Consider the following 19,369-nt stretch of genomic DNA (forward strand, 5'->3'; position numbering starts at 1 on the left):
AATTGTGGCTATTGATAAAATTTCACCCTGTGCAATAGCTGAGTTGGCTGGATGGCATCACTGACTCGATGGACGTGAGTCTGAGTGAACTCTGGGAGTTGGTTATGGACAGGGAGGCCTGGCATGCTCCGAATCATGGGGTGGCAAAGAGTCGGACATGACTGAGCGACTGATCTGATCTGAATAGCTGAGTAATCATCTTACTAAAGATATATAAGCCTACGTTTCTGCTCATAAAGCACCCTTGCTCCATCAGAGCTTGGGTCACTGTGTCTCTCTTTCTCTCTTTCACTTTCTTATCATTGACTCCAGACCGCCAAGTTCCAGTCCATTAAAGAATCGCAACAGGATGGCATCACTTATTCAATGATCATGAGTTTGAGGAGGCTCTGGGAGTTGCTGATGGACAGGGAAGGCTGGCATCCTGCAGTCCATGGAGTCAAAAAGAGTCAGACAAGACTAAATGACTGAACTCAACTGAAAGAATATGATTATTTATTTACAACTGTAAAAAGCACATCAATTTGCAGATGGTCTCCCTAACACTGCTCTCCAAACTCTCTTCTTCACATCCTTTTCTCAGTTTCCCACCCTTCCTTCACCCTGAATTTCCTCTTCTTCATTCCTGATCACATAAACCATGCTTGACAGTGTCATAGATTCCAGGTAATCTATAAAAAAAGAGACAATTTTACTTTGTTTTCCAATATGTATTAACTTGTTTCTATCTCCTTCCTAATAATGTTAGCCAATACCTCTAATTCAATAACAGGGCAATGAATATATTGGACTTATAATAGCATCAAAGCCTTTGACTATGTGGATGACAATAAACTGTGGAAAATTCTGAAAGAGATGGGAATAACAGACCACCTGATCTGCCTCTTGAGAAACCTATATGCAGGTCAGGAAGCAACAGTTAGAACTGGACATGGAACAACAGACTGGTTCCAAATAGGAAAAGGAGTACGGCAAGGCTGTATATTGTCACCCTGTTTATTTAACTTATATGCAGAGTACATCATAAGAAACGCTGGACTGGAAGAAACACAAGCTGGAATCAAGATTGCCGGGAGAAATCTCAATAACCTCAGATATGCAGATGACACCACCCTTATGGCAGAAAGTGAAGAGGAACTCAAAAGCCTCTTGATGAAAGTGAAAGTGGAGAGTGAAAAAGTTGGCTTAAAGCTCAACATTCAGAAAACGAAGATCATGGCATCTGGTCCCATCACTTCATGGGAAATAGATGGGGAAACAGTGGAAACAGTGTCAGACTTTATTGTTTTGGGCTCCAAAATCACTGCAGATGGTGACTGCAGCCATGAAATTAAAAGACACTTACTCCTTGGAACGAAAGTTATGACCAACCTAGATAGCATATTCAAAAGCAGAGACATTACTTTGCTAACAAAGCTCTGTCTAGTCAAGGCTATGGTTTTTCCTGTGGTCATGTATGGATGTGAGAGTTGGACTGTGAAGAAGGCTGAGCACCAAAGAATTGATGCTTTTGAACTGTGGTGTTGGAGAAGACTCTTTTGAGTCCCTTGGACTGCAAGGAGATCCAACAAGTCCATTCTGAAGGAGATCATCCCTGGGATTTCTTTGGAAGGACTGATGCTAAAGCTGAAACTCCAGTACTTTGGCCACCTCATGCGAAGTGTTGACTCATTGGAAAAGACTCTGATACTGGGAGGGATTGGGGGCAGGAGGAGAAGGGGATGACAGAGGATGAGATGGCTGGATGGCATCACTGACTCGATGGACGTGAGTCTTAGTGAACTCCGGGAGTTGGTGATGGACAGGGAGGCCTGGCGTGCTGTGATTCATAGGGTCGCAAGAGTCGGACACGACTGAGCGACTGAACTGAACCGAACTGAACTGATAATAGCATCTCTAATGTTTTCTCTTTAAATAGGATGATGTTTTCTGAACTTAAGTATCAATATTTTAATGTTCTTAAATGTGAATTCATAATTTAATCATAGGTGATTTTAAACAAAATATGTGTTTTTTTGAGTTCATTTAAACATTAATGGTGTTAATCATGTGATTTTTATTTCTCAATCATATCAATATGGTGATTATATTAACTGATGGTCTATACTGAGTCATTTTACATTTCTGTATCAATTCACACTGTGTTGTTACAAAATTTTGTATATGTTTTGTTTTCTGTTTGCTAATACAGAGCTAGTACTTTGTATGACTATTCATATGTGTGTTACATTACCATGCTTCCACCTCTGCCCCTGACTCCAGACTAAGTCACTGTATAGAAAAATTATGATCCAAAAGTTTTGCTTTGTGTCAGAGTCTTGAATTGAGGAGATTCATCTCTTTGGATAGCCCAGTAGAAAATAGAACCAAGGGATATCTTTCAGTATAGTGTCATGGTGGTATGTGGCTGAGAGAATATAGTTGTTGTTATCATGAATCATGTTGTATCTTGTCACAGGCTATCCAAGCCTCTCAGACCCTTATTGAGAAACAACACCACCACAAAAATAGCTTGATGCCCAGAACTGTGGAAAAGTAGATAGTCTCACAAACATATCTAGGTGACTATCCCTGTGAACGAAATGGCCTTCTCAGTTCATTTGAGTCCCAGAGAAAGAACAGCCCTTATATCTGGAACCCAAGGTACAGTAACAAGTATACCATCCACAACTGGTCCTAAGGCACCATAGGACCAGCTCCCCATTCTGACACTGTTCTCAAAGAAGAGTGAATCCCTTAGTCAAATAAGTGCACTTCACATAGAAGGTGGAGGAAAAAATACATGCAAACACATACACATACACATACATACATACTCACTCAGTAAGTTCTGTACTTACATGCAAACAAAAACACCCAGGCTCTCCCACGTCTGAGGGGCCAGATGTTCCTCCTGGTAGTAGGAGGGGTCTACTTCTCATCCTGAAAGTCCATCCTTGTCTTTCCTCTGAGCAGAGCCTTTTCCCTGAAGAACAGCCTCAGAGCACTGCTCTCTCAATCTGACCAGCCCAACTGTCAGCATGGTGGATTGGGGGGAGGGGCTGGCCCTTCCTGGCTAACCCCTCTGGCAGGAAATGTTCTCCTCTTCTGAACACCATGATGGACTCTGGAGGCCAGGCTGGGGCCTGGACCAGATGTGCAGAACAAATGTGTGAAGGAAGGAAATACGGTACAGTGGTAGACCACAGGTTATGCTGTGTGGCTTGGGCGAAGTAAGTGTAGTGAGTGTGAGTCCATAAGGAGGGGTTGGGGGGTGGGGAGAAGACTAGTTGAAGGAACTGAGGTTAGGGTGGCTCAGAGGACAGCTGCCCTGGACCCAGGAACTCATAAACACATACCACATACAGAGTTACAAAGAGAAGTCCTCTTATTCTTGTTGAAACTTCTCATTGAAAGCAATCTAACTCAGGAGACAGACAAGCAACATTTTTAAAGTACTGAAAGGAAAAGCAACAAACAAACCTGCCAACATAGGGGCCTGTCTCCAGTAAAACTAGCTTTCAAAAAGAAAGTAAAAATAAGGAGATTTTCCCCCCAGACATACAGAGGCTGAAAGATATTACAACCAACTGACCTATATCAGCAAAAATATCAAATGAAACCCTCAAGAAGAAGGAAAGTGATCCAAAGCAGGATGAAAAACACTGAAAATAATAACTGAGAGGAAATATTAACATAAAATAATTTTTAAAATTATAAATCTCTATACAATATAATGGACTGATTAAAGAAAATATAAAACAGTATAAATATAAATAAAAGGCCATACAACATAAGCATCAAGGCCAGGGAATGACAAGCACTAGTTTATTTTTGCAAGATTCTTAAAAATTATGTGATACAGTATATTATTTGAATACAGACTGTAATACATTGAACTGTTCTAATGTAACCCTATGCAACTACTAAAATAACACAAAGAGTTATAGGCAAGAGGCAAAGAAGATAAAAATCACAAAAAATTAGTCAGTTTATATAGAAGAAGGTAGAAGAAAGAAAAGATTAGATAATTAGAAAATAGATATCAAGTCACAGATTTACACCGAAACATATCCAAATTACACAAAAGTGAAAGTGTTAGTTGCTCAGTCGTGTTTGACTCTTTGTGAGCCAATGGACAGTATCTCACCAGGCTCCTCTGCCCATGGAATTCTCCAGGCAGGAATACTGGAGTGGGGTTGCCATATCCTTTTCCAGGGGATCTTCCTGACACAGGGATGGAACCTGGATCTGCAGGCAGATTCTTTACCGGCTGGGCCACCAGGGAATCCCCAATATTGCACAAGATATCAATATAAATTATCTAAATATTCAATTTTTAATAAAAAGCAAAGATGATAATGGTAATTTTATAAGTATATTAATTGATCTTAACTTCAGTTATAAAAAATAAATAATCCGAAAAGAACACTGCTGGTAACCAGAATGCAGCCTTTGGAGCCTCTGCTGCTACATATTGCACAATTTTCCAAAGGGAAAACCTGTAGCTGGCTGAGACAATTTCAGTGATAAAGGCACTGCAGTGGGGGCAAAAATTAAGGAAAACTCTGTGGGGAAACTAATCAAATGAACAAAATGAAATAACAAAGCACTTGGAACGGTGCTGCTGCTACTGCTGCTAAGTCGCTTCAGTCGTGTCTGACTCTGTGTGACCCCATAGACGGCAGCCCGCCAGGCTCCCCCATCCCTGGGATTCTCCAGGCAAGAACACTGGAGTGGGTTGCCATTTCCTTCTCCAATGCATGAAAGTGAAAGGTGAAAGTAAAGTCGGTCAGTCGTGTCTGACTCTTAGCGACCCCGTGGACTGCAGCCTACCAGGCTCCTCCGTCCATGGGATTTTCCAAGCAAGAGTACTGGAGTGGTGTGCCATTGGTGACCACCATATAAAAGAAAGTGAAATGACTGTTAAAGAAAATATGTTTCTTCTCATGGTATCAGGTGACAAAAGTGACAGCATAATGTAGTTGTTGGGTGTTTTCCTCTCAATTATTTTAAAGTTGGCAAAACGTGCTCAATGATGCCCACTGTGAGGAAATCCTTTTAAAAAAATAATAATCTACTCTCTTTGATAGTTCTATTTAATGAGGTGGTAAGGTGGACAGGGGAGAAGGCAATGGCAACCCACTCCAGTGTTCTTGCCTGGAGAATCCCAGGGACGGCGGAGCCTGGTGGGCTGCCGTCTATGGGGTTGCACAGAGTCGGACATGACTGAAGCGACTTAGCAGCAGCAGCAGCAGCAAGGTGGAGAACACACACCAGAGCTGTAGTGGTTCTGAACTAGAATTTCCATCTTAATTTTTACAACAGGTTTTATACTTCAATAATTTTTGAGCTTCAAAAAAGTTCTAGGAACCTATATTTAGGATGTTACATATGGAATTCAGATAAATCATAGGTTTTGAAACACACATAAGATTTCTTTTAATTGATTCTGAGTTGTGAGGCTAACTTCATGGGACCAATGTCTCAATTTGTGCCAAGAAATCCTTAAAGAAATAAATCTCTTTTTGGTATCCAAGATTTAAAAGCCATCCAAAAAAAAAAGAAAAAATCAAATGCCTTGGCAAGATACTGTTAAATGGTAAGTTAATTGACAAGGATTTGTATAGCAGTTTTAGCTGAGCCACTGTGGTTTTGGCACATCAGAAAAGAGTAAGGCATGAAAGAAATAATAAGCATCTTTGGACCAAATTAAAACTATTGAAATGCTGCTGCCCAAATTCTAGAAATTGTTACTGTATTCTTATCCGTTTGCCTTTGTTTTCACAATTTTCTCTGCCTGCAGCTTCCCCAAAATCTTCAAGTGTCTTATACTTTTAGCTAATTCATCTTTCTGCTCAAACTTTTATCATCTCAGAAAACATTTTGTGAACACTAATGAAACTTGTATGACTTATTACCCTGCTTTACTTTTCATCACAGTTATTACTGGATTTTTGTTAGATATATTTCCTCTTGGATAGTGCCTGTATCATCCAATAGACTGAAAGCTTCATTAAGGCAAGGTAATTATCTAGAAGCATCATCTTTACCCTCTATTGTAAAGCCTCACATTGTATAATTATCCAGCAATGTAATTTCTCAATTGAGGTGTTGAGAAAATTCTCAAAACTTAACAGCTTTTATGTTTACATTAATTTTGGTCTATTTACTAAAGGGCTCTAAAGGCAGATGTGAATGGTTAAGACCAAAGCAATACAACTTGATTTGTCCTTGGTAGCTACAAGTCAAAATTTTGAAGATTCCGTATGGATGTAACAAATAAACAGTTTTCATTTTAATAGACATTAGTAACATAGGAAAGTAATAAGAAGGAAAACCTGCTAAATTGTGATTTCTTTCTGTCTCAGAGCATGACTATTTCTTAGTTGTTCTGAAACAGAACCTTAATGTTTTACAACATATTTTAATCCATACTGCCTGTTTGACATTTGTTACCTTTAACTGTATGAGGAAGACTATTAATCTACTGACATTAGAGGCCACTGATGAAATATATAACTGCTGGTGCTCATCACTGCTACAGTCTCCTACAAACCTGGGTGTGACCTGAGATTTGCTTGAAAAGAGCTGACTCATTTGAAAAGATCCTGATGCTGGGAAAGATTGAGGGCAGGAGGAGAAGGGGACGATAGAGGATGAGATGGTTGGATGGCATCACCGACTCAATGGACATGAGTTTGGGTAGACTCCGGGAGTTGGTGTTGGACAGGGAGGCCTAGTGTGCTGCGGTTCATGGGGTCGCAGAGTTGGACACTACAGAGTGACTGAACTGAACTGAACCAGATTTAGCAGAAGTAACACAATGCCCCTTCTACTTCTCAGCTTTCATTGCCCTGATGGCTTTTATTTAGAGTAGTTTGGGCTCGTGCGCACCCTGAACATGCATGGAAGAAGTTCAGTTGTCCAGGTGGAGAGACCACATAGAGAGACAGGTGGTGAAGCCACATGAAAGGGAAGGATGCTGAGCTACATGGAGAGAGAAAAAGACAGCTAATTGTGTTCGTTTCCCAGAGCTGCAGCAACAGGGTACCATGAACCGTATGGCTTAAAACAACTGAAACCTACTCTGTCACAGTTCTGGTAGCTGGACATGTGAAACCCAGTGTCAGTGGGGCTGCTTACTTCCTGAGTCTGGGAGGGGGAATCTGTCCAGGCCTCTTTCCGAGTTCAAGGTGGTGACCAGCCGTCCTTGGTTCCCTTGGCCATTACGCAGATCATTTCAATTTCCGTCTCCATCTTCACATGGTGGTTCTTTGCTGAGTGCCTCCTCTGTGTCTCTGTGTATGAACCTCTCTCCTTTTTCTTATAAAGATACCAGTTTGGGGATTCAGGGACCCCCTGATCTGTAGTGACCCTATTTCCAAATAGGTCACATTCTGACATTGTGGGTGGATGAGAATTTGGGAGGGGGCACTATTGAAAGGAGTGCGCTAGTCATCAAGCCTGCTTATTCTAGTCCCTACCCTCCAGTCCAACCCAACCACAGCATGACGGCACCTCAGCTGACCTCAGCCCATGGCAAGGAAGCATGTAAGAAAATTAAAATAATTTTTGTAGTATACATCTGTGTTTCAGAGTTGTTATATAATGATATGTAATAGAAAGACTGGTTAAAATTCTTTTCCTAAAGCCTTTATGGATGCATGCTGAAAGTGTATACATGTATAAATATATACATAAATGAATGAATAAGTGAAAGTAAGATTGGACAATATCTTGACATCTATTTTTCATACACCGGCTGTCCAGTTGAGAGATTCTAAACAAAAGCACTTCAGAGAAGCACTCTTCAAAATAGAGAGCTATACACCCAGAGTCATTTATTCATCAATAAACATATCCAAGTTATAAAATCATCCATTTATGCTAGCTAGTTTTACAATCAAGGACTATAATTAACTGAAAATGTCCTTTGGAAAAAAGACAAAGTATAAATCAACTTGAACTTTTACTTATAAATCAACTGTGTCAGCAGTAGCTTGTGTGTAATACTGCACTCTCTAAAATGCTTTTCATATATCCTATTTACTTTCAGTCACAACTGTGGAATGGAGTCTCAATATCCCCATCTAGATATGGATATCAATTGGAATTAATTCCTCCCTTACCCCTGACCCCCATCAAGCATTTACAAACATGTCAATTTTACAAAAGTAATCCTTCAGTCTATTTATTTTTTGGTATGAAAGAAGCAGTTTTTGGAAACAGCTGTTCCATGAGATTGTTTACTTACTTTTATAGTTGGCTTTATATTTTTAAGAACTTGAATCTTCTAAAATTTTATAATTAAAAAAAGAATAACCTACACTTACTATTGCACAACTTCAAGGATTAGTTTTGCTCTATCAGCTCCTTCTTTCCTTTCCTCTCTCTTTTCTTTCCTTCTGTTTTTTTTTTTTCTTTTTGAATAGATACAATTTTTTTAAGACAGAGTTTTTCTTTTACTAATATAAAAATCTATAAACTTTCCACCCTGGATTCATAATTAATTTTTACTGTAAAAATATCTGGCAACAATTTTTTTTTATTTTTTTAATTTACAATATTGTATCAGCTCTGCCATACATCAACATGCATCCGCCACGGGTGTACACGTGTTCCCCATCCTGAACCCCCCTCCCACCTCCCCCCCCATACCATTCCTCTGGGTCATCCCAGTGCACCAGCCCCAAGCTTCCTGTATCCTGCAACAAACCTGGACAGGCGATTTGTTTCTTATATGATACTATACATGTTTTAATGCCATTCTCCCAAATCATTAAAAGTTACAATTTTATTTTCAAAAAGTCTGTGGCAATATAAAAGTATGATAAAGAATTAAAATGTCTTAAAAACTTATATGCCTAATTAATAATTTGAATGGAATTCAAGTAGGTCTAACAAAGAGAAATCCAGTCCTTTATCCTTCATGTCAAACAACACATTTTTTGAGTATTGACAGAGAAAATTTTACTTTTAGTCTTTCCAAACTACTTGGCTAAATTTTATTCATTTAAATATATATAGGCCATAAGCATTAATTACTATTTTTTAACAGATCCTAGGTTTACATATTTGAAAAGATATAGAATGGGACCACATTTTTCTCTCCAGGAAGGTATACACACAGATATGTTTTGCTGTCCCAGGAAGAGAACAATTAAATGAAAACAAACAAAAAGATTTCATTCTCTACCTTGTTTCTTTAAATACGGGAAGAAATACGTCTCCTTCACTGGCTACATGGCCCTGTTCTTTCTTGTCTTCAGTCTGAAAAATCAAATGGATTTTATTTTAAAGAAATTGCAACAATTATACGTAGCTATAGATTTGAAATTTCACTAATGTGTTTTAACTTAGTTTACTCAGGCAGAAGTGGCATCTCTTTTATTATTCTTTGGAATCTCATAAAATCACCAAACACAACTGTTAAATGTAATAGCTGAACACATTAGAAATTCAAGGTTGAAGTAACTAGAATGAAACAGCAGATTTTAAAGGAACAAGACTGTCACTTAGTGTCAATGTTACAATTCCATTTATCAGCTCCATTAACTTAATGGTCAAAAAAAAAAAGTCTCCATCCTTTCTTCTCCCTGGTGCATATTCGCTCTCATACACATCTAAACTAATGCTAATAGAGAGTAAAGTGATGCTATCAGCATTCTTTTATGCAGCTTTTATCGTTTTCCATAAAATTCTGTCACTGGGATAAAACTAATGATTTTATACATCTGGCCCAGCCATACAAACTTCCATTTTTACTTTTCAAAGTTTCATTCAACCCTTTCTTTCCAATCCTTTCACACAGTGTTTCTGTCACATGAAAGTTGAAATATCAAGAAGTCAGAAACCTCATCAAAGAAAAGCAGGTGCTTTACTACTTTTGATTCTCCATCTTCCTCTGAAACATTTGAGATGCCTGTTTACCTCTCCCCTCTGCAGCCCTCATTTATATTGCAGACAACCACACAATAGACTCTCTGGTATTTAATGCTGAAAAACCCAATTGACGATGTGTGTAGTAAAATTTTACTGCTTGTCTCAGGAAAAAAAAAAAAAAGGGAGCAATTCCTATACCTACTTTGCAGTTGAAAAGTTCAACCTTTATCTGTTTAGTCAGGCTTAATTCAAGAATAGGTCTCTTTCCACTGAGAGGAGAAATGCTGAGACATCAATCCCTTTACAGCAATCCCTGTGCAAGCTGATTTGCTTGCTGATGCTCAAGCATTTTTTTCCCTCTACTCTCAGGAATTTTACATTGTTTCATTTATAAAGAACCCTTATATGATGAATGTGTCAATCATTCACCATTTTCTGACTTTATTAATTTTCATATTGGTTTACAAATATCAAGTATGCCATTCTGTTTCCAAGTTGTACAGTTTTAAGATTCCATGAAATCTCTTGAGAGTCCTGTGCTATATCCAGAACATTTAAATTAAATGTGCAAATTAATTCTGACATGTAGTTTATTGCCACAAATCAATATGTCACAGATATAGGTATTTGATTATAAAGTAATTATCTTATCTAATTTCTCTAATGTTCAGCTTTTTAAATATACAAACATACTTCAAAATTATTTAACTGAAGCTATACCCTCTGGATATTTTGCCTTATAAGGCAAAACTTTTATAAAATGTGATAAGAATATAAAATGATAGTCTTTTAAAAAAATTCATTCTTCCTTGATAATATTCCATTATTTCTCTTTTTGCTTTAGTTAGTTTTTTTCTTGGCTCAAGTATTTGCAAGGAATGGCATAAGAGTAGCAGCCAGAAAACCACTTTTATGTCTCTCATCCATGGCTTACAAGTGGTTTAACTTTGATTCAGTAGCACAAAACTTTTGTTGGTTACAACTATTTTAACTGTTCAAAGGGAATAATAATAACTGATTACTTCAGGGGGCTGTGTGAAAATAATGTGAGATGAAATATAATTCCTTTTCTGAAAATCATACAATATCATGACTAAAATGTAAAGTCCCAATACTAAAATTTATAAACAAACTGAATAAAATATATTTTCTTTTAGACATCAATGATTCATATCATGTAAAAATAAAATAAAATCACATAATACAGTTGGACAATCAACTATGAAATGGAGCTGTTGAACACAAGTAAGAACAATTCTGTGTCTTCTTAAGAACTAAAGTCTTTTTCTTCCATAAATGAAATATTTACTTATAAATATAGTAGATATTACTGGTTTAGTAGACATGTTTTGCAAATGTTCTTAGTGAGGAACTAAGATGAAGTGTTTCCAAAGGAAATGCTACAGAAAAGGTAACTCCTTTTCCCTATGATAAAATTTCTGAGTTTTTATAAGATAAGGTAAGGTTTAAAAAATTCTGGATCAGACCTGTCCATTTTCCACACATGAAGACCCTACATTTAATTTGAAATGCATTACATCTCCTGAGGTTCTACCCTTTATATTTTTACTTATCCACAGCATAGCAAGGAGCTAGCTATGAGATTTCTACTTCATTTCTATATTTCACTCAAATGTACTTTACCAAATTGAGATAGAAAGTGTGAAGTATGTCTGGTTTCCATTTTTAGCATCATTTACCAGGTGCTTTTAAAACTTGCCAAGTGAAATTTTAATCACCTGGCAAAATATTTGAAATGCCGCACTCACCTCACAGTTATTTAAAATTTATACATATTGATCATCTCTCTTATATGCATATTTTTTATTTTAAAACATATTTTCTAATTTTTGGTAAAATTTTCGGCTGTAATAAGTCTGGGATCAGTAATAACAATTGAGATTCTATTTATATATTCTCTTTGAGGTTTAAAAAAATCATTTATATACAAGTTTATTGTTAAACCTAGAACTTACAGTTGCAATTAGATAAAAAACTCTGAATATTCCATCAACAAGTATATTTAACTAGACACTGAATAAACAAACATGAGATAAGGATAAATATTAATATATAAAGATTAACATATTAATATAATATAAATTTAATTATTTATATATATATATATATATTCCAGGTTGTTGTGATTTGAAGAATTAAAACAACCCTTTGATTCCACATGTAATTATCAATATTGCTATCATAAGTATGTACAGGTTTTAAGATTTTAATATAAAATATACTTTTAAAAGTGTTGGAAAATCAAGTGATATATAAATTTCATAACATAGTCTCACAATAAAAAAGGTATTAGAATTATGTCAAAAACTTCCTTAGTGTACTATGAAATGGCCAGTGTATACAGTAGATTTGTGACTATTTTTATTTCTAGGCCATTTAGTTAAAATACATACAATGTCTTCAGGGTACTGTTCTAAGTATGTGCTGTATATAATGCAGTCTCAGGTAACTAAGCATGAATGTTCTATAGTTCTTTGAGGTTTTCTTGCTGTATCACAACAAGATTCATATTAATGCAGTGTATGGTAAGTGCCAACTGAAAAAATGCACATAACCTAAAAGTTGTGCTTTGTGAGTCTCATTATCCCCTTGACTGGATATTTAAAAATAGTGATTGACTTTCTGGTTTTGTTTCTTATTTACCCCACTTTCCAGAGTATACATACTATTTCTGTTACTGAGACTTTGTTTTTCTTTTTTTCTAATAGGTAGATGAAGAAGCTCTTTCTCTTTATTTGAATTCAAGCATCATGTCTGTCAACAAAATTAAAAGGTTCTCTCTTTGACTGTACTATTCAACTTCAAAATGTACAAAAGCCATTTTGTAAAGTCTTCTTGAATATGTTGAGAGTGATAAAAAGCAAAATGTGTTTTTAAGTATACTCTTTTAGCATATGTAAGTAGAACCCTGAATTTAGTTGTTCTTTACCTTACTTCAATTGTCTGTAGAAATTTAAGTCATTCAACATGTTCAAAATATTTAATAGAATATAAATAATTTAATGAATGACTGTTAATGAAGGATCAGAACTTATGGGTAGTAAGCAGATAGAATAAGTATGGCTATCATTGAAATATACATCAAACATTATTCATGGAATAACTGATGTCTTTATATTCAGCAAAATGAATACACCTCAAGGTAATGTGTGTTTGAAAATATTTGAACCTCAGGGGTCAACCTAAGTTTATAATAAATAGGTAATTATATTAAGTTCAAGTGTGATTACCCTTAATGTGTGAAAAAATGAAATGCAAATTTTAAAAAGTAAGCAATGCCACTCAATTTACCAAACAATAGATATTTTTTCAGTATTTAAATACTAAAAAATAAAAATATCTGTAGCCTTCTAAAAGCAATTTACCATGCTGCCAACAGCCTGTAAACGTACGTTAATGTTACTTAAAACCAAAATGCTTGAAACATAGGACCTTAAGAAGAAAGAAAAATACTTTAGGTACATATTTTAATTAAATAAAGGAAATATCACGGTAATACAATTAAAATTATCATAACTATTTTACAGATGAGCAATGGTAATACAGTATTTCAAAGCAGAAATATGTGATTTAATGTGTTTTACTTCAGAAAGGCAAATATGAGGAGGTTCACAAAAGAGTAGCCACTTGGAAATCATTTAAATTATCCAAATATTATGTATGTGATTAAGGATCACTGGGATTATATAGATAAAAATCTAAACTATTTCACTTTTATTAGGATTTTGACCCAAAAGCATTTTCATATATTCAAGTATTTTAGTCATGATGGGAAAAATAATAAAGACAATAGTGCATCACATTTGGTATTAAATTATATTTCATTCCTAGGAAGGAAAAATAAAGATAACACAAAGTTCAGTTCAGTTTAGTCATTCAGTCATGTCTGATTCTTTGCGACCCCATGAATTGCAGCACGCCAGGCCTCCCTGTCTATCACCAACACCCAGAGTCCACCAAACGCATGTCCACTGTGGTGGTGATGCCATCCAACCATCTCATCCTCCGTCGTCCACATCTCCTCCTGCCCTCAATCTTTCCCAGCATCAGGGTCTTTTCAAATGACTCAGCTCTTCACATCAAATGGCCAAAGTATTGGAATTTCAGCTTCAAAATCAGTCCTTTCAATGAACACCCAGGACTGATCTTCTTTAGGATGGACTGGTTGATCTCCTTGCAGTCCAAGGGACTCTTAGGAGTCTTCTCCAACACCACAGTTCAAAAGCATCAATTCTTCGGCGCTCAGCTTTCTTCACAGTCCAACTCTCACATCCATACATGACCACAGGAAAAACCATAGCCTTGATTAGATGGACCTTTGTTGGCAAAGTAATGTCTCTGCTTTTGAATATGCTATCTAGGTTGGTCATAACTTTCCTTCCAAGGAGTAAGTGTCTTTTAATTTTCTGGCTGCAGTCACCATCCACAGTGATTTTGGAGCCCAGAAAAATAAAGTCAGCCACTGTTTCCTCTGTTTCCCCATCTATTTGCCAAAACTAAGATCATGGCATCTGGTCCCATCACTTCAGGGAAAATAGATGGGGCAACAGTGTCAGACTTTATTTTGGGGGCTCCAAAAATCACTGCAGATGGTTATTGCAGCCATGAAATTAAAAGACACTTACTCCTTGGAAGAAAAGTTATGACCAACCTAGATAGCATATTCAAAAGCAGAGACATTACTTTGCCAACAAAGGTCCATCTAATCAAGGCTATGGTTTTTCCAGTGGTCATGTATGGATGTGAGAGTTGGACTGTGAAGAAAGCTGAGCGCCGAAGAATTGATGCTTTTGAACTGTGGTGTTGGAGAAGACTCTTGAGAGTCCCTTGGACTGCAAGGAGATCCAACCAGTCCATTCTAAAGGAGATCGGTCCTGGGTGTTCTTTGGAAGGAATGATGCTAAAGCTCAAACTCCAATACTTTGGCCACGTCATGCGAAGAGTTGACTTATTGGAAAAGACTGTGATGCTGGGAGGGATTGGGGGCAGGAGGAGAAGCGGACGACAGAGGATGAGATGGCTGGATGGTATCACCAACTCGATGGATGTGAGTTTGAGTGAACTCCAGGACTTGGTGATGAACGTGGAGGCTGGCATGTTGCAATTCATGGGGTTGCAAAGAGTCGGACACGACTGAGTGACTGAACTGAAGTGATGGGACCAGATGCCATGATCTTAGTTTTCTGAATGTTGAGCTTTAAGCCAACTTTTTCACTCTCCTCTTTCACTTTCATCAAGAGGCTCTTCAGTTCTTCTTCACTTTCTGCCATAAGGGTGGTGTCATCTGCATATCTTAAGTTATTGATATTTCTCCTGGCAATCTTGATTTCAGCTTGTGCTTCCTTCAGCCCAGTGTTTCTCATGATGTATTCTGCATGCAAGTTAAATAAGCAAGGTAACAATATATAGCCTTGACATACACCTTTTCCTATTTGGAACCAGTCTGTTGTTTCATGTCCAATTTTAACTGTTGCTTCCTGACCTGTGTACAAGTTTCTCAAGAGGCAGGTCAGGTGGTCTGGTATTCCTATCTCTTTCCGAGTTTTCCATAGTTTATTGTGATCCACACAGTCAAAAGCTTTGGCATAGTCAATAAAGCAGAAATAGATATTTTTATGGAACTCTTGCTTTTTTGATGATCTAGAGGATGTTGGCAATTTGATCTCTAGTTCCTCTGCCTTTTCTAAAACCAGCTTGAATATCTGGAAGTTCATGGTTCACATATTGCTGAAACCTGGCTTGGAGAATTTTGAGCATTACTGTACTAGCGTGTGACATGAGTGCAATTGTGTGGTAGTTTGAGCATTCTTTGGCATTGCCTTTCTTTGGGATTGGAATGAAAACTGACCTTTTCCAGTCCTGTGGCCACTGCTGAGTTTTCCAAATTTGCTGACATATTGAGTGCAGCACTTTCACTGCATCATCTTTAGGGTTTGAAATAGCTCAACTGGAATTCCATCACCTCCACTAGCTTTGTTTATAGTTATGCTTCCTAAGGCCCACCTGACTTCACATTCTAGGATGTCCGGCTCTAGATGAGTGTGAGTGATCACATCTTCGTGATTATCGAAGTTAGGATAATATAAGCAGAGAAATTACATAGTAAAAACACAATTTGTTGTTTTTGCTGTTCAGTCACTCAGAACATGTCTGACTCTTTGCAACCTCATGGACTGCAGCACGCCAGGTCCCAGTCCTTCACCATCTGGAGCTTGCTGAAACTCATGTCCATTGTTTTAGTGATGCCAGTCAACCATCTCATCTCTGTTGTTCCCTTCTCCTCCTGCTTTCAATCTTTCCCAGCATCTTGGTCTTTTTTGAGTCAGCTCTTCACATCAGGTGACCAAAGTATTGGAGGTTCAGCATCAGTCCTTCCAATGAATATTCAGGACTGATTTCCTTTAGGATTGACTGGTTTGATCTTCTTGCTGTCCAAGGGATTCTCAAGAGTCTTCTCCAACACCACAGTTCAAAAGCATCAATTCTTCAGGGTTCAGCTTTCTTTATGGTCCAACTGTGACACTCATACATGACTACTGGAAAAACCATAGCCTAGACTAGACAGACCTTTGCCAGTAATATCTCTGCTTTTTAATATGCCATCTATATTTGTCATAACTTTTCTTTCAATAAGCAAGTATCTTTTAATTTCATTGCTGTAGTCACCATCTGCAGTGATTTTGAAGCTCAAGAAAATAAAGTCAGGCACTGTTTCCATTGTTTCCCATCTATTTGCCATGAAATGATGGGACTGGACGCCATGATCTTTGTGTTTTGAATGTTGAATTTTAAGCCAGCTTTTTCATTCTCCTCTTTCACTTTCATCAAGAGGCTCTTTATTTCTTCTTTGCTTTCTTCATCCACCCTGGCATTTCACATGCTGTATTCTACATAGAAGTTAAATAAGCAGGGTGACAATATACAGCCTTGACATACTCCTTTCCCAATTTGGAAAAAAGGTCTTGTAGGTCTTCATAGAACTGTTCAACTTCAGCTTCTTCAGCATTACTGGTTGGAGCATAGACTTGGATTACTGTGACATTGAATGGTTTGCCTTGGAAACCAACAGAGGTCATTCTGTCGTTTTTGAGATTGCATCCAAGTACTTAATTTCGGACTCTTTTGTTTACTATGATGGCTACTCCCATTTCTTCTAAGGGATTCTTGCCTGCAGTAGTAGATATAATGATCATCTGAGTTAAATTCACCCATTCCAATCCATTTTAGTCCGCTGATTCCTAGAATGTCAGCATTCACTCTTGCCATCTCCTGTTTGACCTCTTCCAATTTGCCTTGATTCATGGACCTAACATTCCAGGTTCCTATGCAATATTGCTCTTTTACAACATCGGACTTTGCTTCTATCACCAGTCACATTCACAACTGGGTATTGTTTTTGCTTTGGCTCCATCCCTTCATTCTTTCTGGAGTTATTTCTCCACTGATTTCCAGTAGCATATTGGGCACCTACTGACCTGGGGAGTTTCTCTTTCAGTATCCTATCATTTTGCCTTTTCATACTGTTCATGGGGTTCTCAAGGCAAGAATACTGAAGTGGTTTGCCATTCCCTTCTCCAGCGGACCACATTCTGTTAGACCTCTCCACCATGATCCATCCGTCTTGGGTGGCCCCACATGGCATAGCTTAGTTTCATTTAATTAGACAAGGCTGTGGTCTGTGTGATTAGATTGACTAGTTTTCTGTGATTATGGTTTGTGTGTCTGCCCTCTGATGTCTCTTGCAACACCTACCATCTTACTTGGGTTTCTCTTACCTTGGACGTGGGGTATCTCTTCATGGCTGCTCCAGCAAAGCGCAGCCACTACTCCTTACCTTGGACGAGGGGTGTCTCCTCACAGCTGCCCCTCCTGACCTTGAACGTGGAGTAGCTCCTCTCAGCCCTCCTGTACCCATGCAGCCACCACTCCTTGGACATGGGGTTGCTCTTCTCCAAAATCACTGCAGATGGTGATTGCAGCAAATAAATTAAAAGACACTTACTCCTTGGAAGGAAAGTTATGACCAACCTAGATAGCATATTCAAAAGCAGAGACATTACTTTGCTGACAAAGGTCCATCTAGTCAAGGCTATGGTTTTTCCAGTGGTCATGTATGGACGTGAGTGTTGGACTATAAAGAAAGCTGAACGCCGAAGAATTGATGCTTTTGAACTGTGGTGTTGGAGAAGACTCTTGAGAGTCTCTTGGACCCCAAGGAAATCCACCCAGTCCATCTTAAAGGAAATCAGCCCTGAATATTCATTGAAAGGACTGATGTTGAAGCTGAAACTCCAATAGTTTGGCCACCTGATGACAAAAACTGATTCATTGCAAAAGACCCTGGGAAAAATTGAAGGCAGGAGGAGACGGGGATGAAGGAGGAGATGGTTGGATGGCATCACCAACTCGATGGACATGAGTTCAAGCAAGCTCCGAGAGCTGGTGATGAACAGGGAAGCCTGGCGTGCAGCAATCCATGGGGTTGCAAAGAATCAGACATGACTGAGCGACTGAACTGAACTGAATGCTTTTTGGATAAGACATTAAAAATACAGGCAGAGAAAGTAAAAATAAACAAGCGAAACTACATCAAACTAATACACTTCTGTACAGCAAAAGAAATAATCAACAAAAATGAAAAAGTGACCTACATATTGGGAGAAAATATCTGCATAGCACATATCTGATAAAGAGTTAAGAGTTAAAATATATGAGGAACTTAAACAACTTGATAGCAAAAGCAAAAGCAAAATAATTCAATTTATAAAAGGACAAAGGACCCAAATAGACATTTTTCCAAAGAGATAAAAATGGCCAACAGGTATATCATAAGGTGTTCAGCATCACAAATCATCAGGGAAATGCAAGTCATAACACAATCAAATTACCTCATACCCATTATGATAGCTATTATCAAGAAGACAAGAGATACCAAGTACAGCTGAGGGTATGGAGACAAGGGAACCCAGTACTCTAGGTTGATGTGAATGTAAACTGTTACAGCAACTAAAGAAAACAGAATGGAAATTTCTTTAAAAGTAAAACTACCACATGATACAGCAATCCTATATGTAATTATATATATATCCTAAATAAGTGAAATGTGGATCTCTAAGATATATCTATAGTCCCATATCACTGCAGTATGAATCACAATAGTCAAAATATAGATACAACTTAAGTGTCCAACAACAGACAAAGGGATAAAAAATTTGTGGCATACATATATACAATGGAATATTATTCAGCCATAAAAAGAAAATACATTATTTCATTTAAAACAATGTGGATGAATCTGGAGAACACTATGCTAAGTGAAATAAGGAAGACAAAGAAAGACAAATACCGTATGATCTCACTTAGGTGTGGAATATAAAAAAGCCAGACTCATACAATGGTGGTGCCAGGGACCGGGGGGAGGAGGAAACATGAGAATGCTGGTCAAAGTGTACAAACTCTCAGTTATGAGATGAGTAAGTTCAGG

The sequence above is a fragment of the Bubalus bubalis genome, chromosome 5, assembly GCF_019923935.1.
Source record: "Bubalus bubalis isolate 160015118507 breed Murrah chromosome 5, NDDB_SH_1, whole genome shotgun sequence".
NCBI classification, from domain to species: domain Eukaryota; kingdom Metazoa; phylum Chordata; class Mammalia; order Artiodactyla; family Bovidae; genus Bubalus; species Bubalus bubalis.